Genomic DNA, 6,734 nt, shown 5'->3' with positions numbered 1-6,734 from the left:
CTAAGAATATCCCCACAACATCCTTGGATTTTTTACTTGGGGCTAAACTTATATTGTTGCATGATTTGTCAGCTAACTGACTTTTTTGTATCATGTAAATTATACTATTGCCGACATGATATTTCATTGCCAGGAATTTTTTGCAAATCATTTAATGTCTTTCTTCCTTGGATGTTGTTATAGGTTATTGAGTCCTTTATCACTACAACCTCTGCCATCAACGTCTTTCTCTGTTTTCAAAACCCGATGATATCGGGAGATCAACGACTCCATCTAGAATTATGAACTGGTTGCTCAATCTTACTACTCTAGGTAGGTTGCTTTTTAGGCATCTGTCTTTGAGAAATAAAATGTCAAAATCATTCTTGAAAAGGATGTTTGAGTTGGCAACATAGGTCATGATACCTAAAGGAAGTTGTCCTTAATGTTTCTTCTCTTAAATCTTCTGAATTAAATATTATTTGGAGAATCATCATGTGTTCCTACCATTGTTGGGTGGCAAATATCACCAAACTTTAATATCTTTCTTCATGATTGACTTAAATTTCTTGATAGTTTTTCTACCCCTTATGACATTGACTATTATTGTATAATTAGCTTTAGCATCTTCATGGGTGTTGATCTTAAAGCCTCAAAGGTTGCAAACTTCTTATATCCAAAACTCTCTCTCTCTCTCTCTCTCTCTCTCTCTCTCTCTCTCTCTCTCTCTCTGGTTTTTTAGGATCTTGAATATGTCTCACTCATTCAAGGAGTTTTCCATCTAAAATGGCTTGCAGCATCTTTTGGTCGAAATAGTTCTACATGTGATGATCATAGCTTTTACTGAAATCACAAAATAGGTTCTTGTTTCCACCGGCTCCATGGTCTTAGGGATGACTCCATTATCTAGTATTTGCTCATAAAGCTCATATATAGGTGCAGTGTGGGGGTATAGTTCAGAAACTTTCTTACTCGATATACTTTGAATGGTTGCTTCCTATATAGTGGGTTAGGGTTTTGCCTTCATGTATTGGTCTTAATTTGTTGTTTCTCGAACACAATAATATGCTCAATTATTCTTCATTGATGTATTATTGGATGCTATTTTGGATCTCCTTCATGCTCCATATGGATTTGGTGGTTAAAAGTTTCCAGAAGTCCTTATTTAAGCACATTGGTCAGGCGAAAGATAGCTATTGAGTTTTTCAACCTATCTATCTCCTATTAGGTTGATAGGATGTTTGGCCTTAACAATACTCATCATGAATTGTGTCAAAACTTTCTCAGAGATATCGGAAAAACATCCCATAATATTTTATTGGAGGGAATTAAACCACTTGATGGATAGTCCATCTAACATGATCAAGAAGGCTCAACATCTAATGGAAATTATGACCCCCTCAAGGTTCATCATAGCTTCAAAATTCCTGAGGTGGTTTTCAGGATCCTTAGTCATATTTCTAGTTCGTGGGCTTGTCAAAATTTCGGGAAGCCAAACCTTAAGGACTTTCTCGGCAAAAGAGGTATCTCCATGACAACATTATCATTTCATCTCAATTTATGGTTCCTATGTGGTATTCCCTCATTGTCATGCATGTGCGAGTTGAATTCTTGCAAACAAAAATGCTCCCTATGCCCATTGCCTTGGTAGTTTGGTGACCTTTTCCTCTTTTCTTTCCAAGAACCCATGTGGGAGATCACAGTTACATATTGATAACTTTCGCTTATCACAATATTTTACTCTAATGCCTATAGCTTGTAGTGAAGGATATGGATTATGAGGGTATTATCATCTCCAAGACCTCCAAAAAGGCAATAACTCTCTGATCTGGAGTAGTCCCATGCTCCCTAAGAATCCTAATTTTATAGGGAGTCGTTATAAGTATGCCATGGCATTACCAACGTGTGACATTGGTCGGTTGTTTACAAGTAGAAGGTCATGCCATGCCGTTTTGGCAAGGTCGACCTCTATTGTTATTCCCATGCACTGCGTTGGTGAATACATCTAGATTGGAATGGTTTTTTTTAGCCTTGTACCATATCTTCCAAAGACTTTTTTGGGATTTCATAGAGGACACAAATATTACTTATACAGAAAATTTATTAGTGGAAATCTCATAAGAACTAGCTCGTACAATTTAGCGGTGGTAGTACCTACAAAGGGTCTCCAATACTCAAGTCCAAAACATCTAAAAAGGGGGGAGGGTTTTGAGAGTTTAATTGTATATGATCATACTTAGGGAAACTTACTACCAAGGTTGTCAAACTCATATATACCTAACTCGTAAACCTGCATGAGTTTACCTGTTATAGGTTTTTAAGAAAAATATATATCATACACAAGATATATTTACTTAAACCATTTAAACCACAAATCACATTATATATTAAAATAATAGTAGAAGTTATAATAGGTACTTTACTATATTCAAATCCTGAAAAATTGTAAAGTACTTATAATTAAGCACTCTAAGAGTCTAAGCTCCAACATTAGTACAACATAGAACATGCATAAAGATAATCAAAGCATCATATAATTGACAACATAAAAAAATACAATAAATTAACAATTAAAAGTTCTATTAGACTGAAAATAAATCCTCCAACATCTTTATCGTCCATGTCAACATCATCATCATCTTTACCATCTTCATCGTAAACATCATTTAAACAACCTATTAATATTTAGACATTTAGCAGTATCATAACTATAATTATAACACTGTAATAAGAAATTAAGTAAAAGGTAGTATCTCATTGAGCACTACTAAGGTACTAAAGGAAAATAATATATTTGCAAGTTAACTTTGAGAATCATCATGGGATTTAAAAATACAAAGACATCATTCAAATCAACCAATCATTATAAAAATTAATTCTGATAAACACCACACACTATATAACCAAATATGTTCCTTTGCATTATAACACTAAAATGTAAATATCAAATATCAAATATGCAATAACTAAAAAGTAATAAAATTTCAAAAGAAAAAATGTATGAACTCAAAAGCAGGGGCACTAGGTAGATGGTGAACGAAATGGCAATCACACTTTTGCAACTCCGCATAACTAACCAGCAAGTGCACTGGGTCGTCTAAGTAATAAAATCTTACGCGAGTAAGGGTCGATCCCACAAAGATTGTTGGCTTGAAGCAAGCTATGGTCATCTTGTAAATCTCAGTCAGGCGGATTCAAATGGTTATGAGGTATTGATAATTAAAAGATAAATAAAACGGAAAATAACATAGAGATACTTATGTAATTCATTGGTGGGAATTTCAGATAAGCGTTTAGAGATGCTTTATTGCTTCTAAACCTCTGCTTTCCTATTGTCTTCATCCAATCATGCGTCTTCCCTTCCATGGCAAGCTGTATGATCCTCTCATTGAAAATGGTCTGTCTACGGTTTTTGTACGGCTAATCAACTGTCGGATTTCTCGTCTCGGATGAAAAATACTAGGCACAGCTACCGCATGGCTAATCATCTGTCGGTTCCCACTTGTGTCGGAATAGGATCTATCTAACCTTTTGCACACTATCACTGTGCCCAACAGTTGTGAGTTTGAAGCTCGTCACAGTCAACCTGTCCCAGATCCTACTCGGAATACCACAAACAAGGTTTAGACTTTCTGGATCTCAGGAATGCTGCCAATTGTTTCTAGGCTATACCACGAAGGTTCTAACCATGCGGAATCAGTCCGTAGATCAGAGACCCAAGAGATTATACTCCAGCTATTGTCCAATGACTACGTTGAACATCATGTAGATCGCTTGTGGTTGTCAGGCACGCGGATCTTGGCTAAGCGAGTAATAAAGATAGTGGGAGATTGTCATGGGTCACCCCCTTTATTCTGACTTAACTGAATTAAGTACGAGAGTATATCTTGGAGAAGAAGTAGGCGTGAATTGAAAGAGAAGTAATAATACTTGCATTAGTTCATGAAGAACAACAGAGCTCCTTACCTTAATCTATAAGGTGTAGAAATTCCACCGTAGAAAATACATAACAGAAGAAGGTCTAGGCATGGCCAAATGGCCAGCCTCACCAAGGTGATCAAAAGATCAAAAGATGATCCAAAGATATTCTAAATATGAAATACAATAGTCAAAAGTGCTAGTTATACTAAACTAGTAACTTAGGTTTACAAAAAATGAGTAGATAGTGCAGAAATCCACTTTCGGGGGCCCACTTGGTGTGTGTTTGGACTAAGATTTGAAGCTTTCATGTGCATAGGCCATCCTTGGAGTTAAACACCAGCTTGGATGCCAATTTGGGTGTTTAACTTCGGTTCTGGTGCTAGTTTCGGCGTTTTATGCCAGAAAAAAGGTCTTTGGTGGGCGTTTGGACGCTAGTTTGGGCCATCAAATCTTGGAAAAAGTATAGACTATTACATATTGCTGGAAATCCCAAGATGTCTACTTTCCAACACAATTGAAAGCGTGCCAATTGGGTTTCTGTACCTCCAAAAAATCCAAGTCGAGTGCAGGAGGATCAGAATCCAACAACATCTGCGTCCTTTCTCAGCCTCTAAATCAGATTTTTGCTCAGGTCCCTCAATTTCATCCAGAAAATACCTGAAATTACAGAAAAGCACACAGACTCATAGTAAAGTCCAAAAATGTGATTTTTGCATAAAAACTAATAGAAATATACTAAAAAGTAACTAAAACATACTAAAAACTACCTAAAAACAATGCCAAAAAGCGTATAAATCATCCGCTCATCACAATACCAAACTTAAATTGTTGCTTGTCCCCAAGCAACCAAAAATAAAACAGGATAAAAAGAAGAGAATATACAATAAATTCCAAAACATCAATGAAGCTTAGTTTGAATCAGATGAGCGGGACTAGTAGCTTTTTGTTTCTGAACAGTTTTGACATCTCACTTTATCCTTTGAAGTTTAGAAAGATTGGCATCCATAGAAACTCAGAATTCAGATAGTGTTATTGATTTTCCTAGTTTAGTATGTTGATTCTTGAACACAGGTACTTATGAGTCTTGGCTGTGACCCTAAGCATCTTGTTTTCCAGTATTACCACCGGATACATAAATGCCACAGACACATAACTGGGTGAACCTTTTCAAATTGTGACTCAGCTTTGCTAGAGTCCCCAGTTAGAGGTGTCCAAAGTTCTTAAGCACACTCTTTTGCTTTGGATCACGACTTTAACCACTTAGTCCCAAGCTTTTCACTTGGACCTTCATGACACAAGCACATGGTTAGGGACAGCATGATTTAGCCGCTTAGGCTAGGATTTTATTCCTTTGGGCCCTCCTATCCACTGATGCTCAAAGCCTTGGATCATTTTTACCCTTGCCTTTTGGTTTAAAAGGCTATTGGCTTTTTCTTCTTGATTTTTCTTTTTCTTTCTTTTTCTTTATTTTTCACATTTTTTTCGCAAGCTTTGTTTTTCACTGCTTTTTCTTGCTTCAAGAATCAATTTTATGATTTTTCAGATTATCAATAATATTTCTCTTTTTTCATTATTCTTTCAAGAGCAAAAAATTTTAACATTCATAAACTTCACTATCAAAAATATGCACTGTTCAAGCATTCATTCAGAAAACAAAAAGTATTTCCACCACATCAAAATAATTAAATTATTTTCAAGATAGAATTCGAAATTCATGTACTTCTTGTTATTTTGCAAATAGAAACATTTTTCATTTAAAAAAGTGAAGGATTCATGGAACATTCATAGCTTTAAGACAGACTCTAAACACTAATAATCATGTAATAAAGACACAAACATAGACAAAACATAAAGCATAAAAACCGAAAAACAGAAAAATAAGAACAAGAAAATTAAAGAATGGGTCCACCTTAGTGACGGCGGCTAGTTCTTCCTCTTGAAGATCCTATGGAGTGCTTGAGCTCCTCAATATCTCTTCCTTGCCTTTATTGTTCCTCCCTCATGGCTCTTTGGTCCTCTCTAATTTCAAGGAGGATAATAGAGTGCTCTTTGTGCTCCATCCTTAGTTGCTCCATATTGGAACTCAAAACTCCTAAAGAGGTGTTGAGTTGCTCCCAATAGTTGTGTGGAGGAAAATGCAACCCTTGAGGCATCTCAGGGATTTCTTGATGAGGGATTTCCTCATGCTCTTGTTGAGGTCCATGAGTAGGCTCTCTTGTTTGCTCCATCCTCTTTTTAGTGATGGGCTTGTCCTTTTCAATGAGGATGTCTTCCTCTATGACAATTCTGGTTGAATTGCATAGGTGATAGATGAGATGAGGGAAGGCTAACCTTGCCAAAGTGGAGGGTTTGTCAGCCACCTTGTATAGTTCTAGAGGTATGATCTCATGAACTTCCACTTCCTCTCCAATCATGATACTATGGATCATGATAGCCCGATCCACAGTTACTTCGGACCGATTGCTAGTAGGAATGATAGAGCGTTGGATGAACTCTAACCATCATCTAACCATGGGTTTGAGGTCAAGCCTTCTCAGTTGAACCAGCTTGCTGGTGCACGAAATTGCAATCACACTTTTGCAACCTCGCACAACTAACCAGCAAGTGCACTGGGTCGTCCAAGTAATACCTTGCGTGAGCAAGGGTCGATCCCACGGAGATTGTCGGCTTGGAGCAAGCTATGGTTATCTTGTAAATCTTAGTCAGGATATCAGAAACTATCAGGATTGATTGTGAAAAGCTAAAGAACATGAAATGATTACTTGTTTTGCAGTAATGGAGAATAGGTTGAGGTTTGGAGATGCTCCATCTTCTGAATCTCTGCTTTCCTACTG

This window comes from Arachis hypogaea, chromosome 6 (assembly GCF_003086295.3).
Source record: "Arachis hypogaea cultivar Tifrunner chromosome 6, arahy.Tifrunner.gnm2.J5K5, whole genome shotgun sequence".
NCBI classification, from domain to species: Eukaryota; Viridiplantae; Streptophyta; class Magnoliopsida; order Fabales; family Fabaceae; genus Arachis; species Arachis hypogaea.
The sequence above is the reverse complement of the archived record's forward strand: the minus strand, read 5'-3'. Positions refer to the sequence as shown.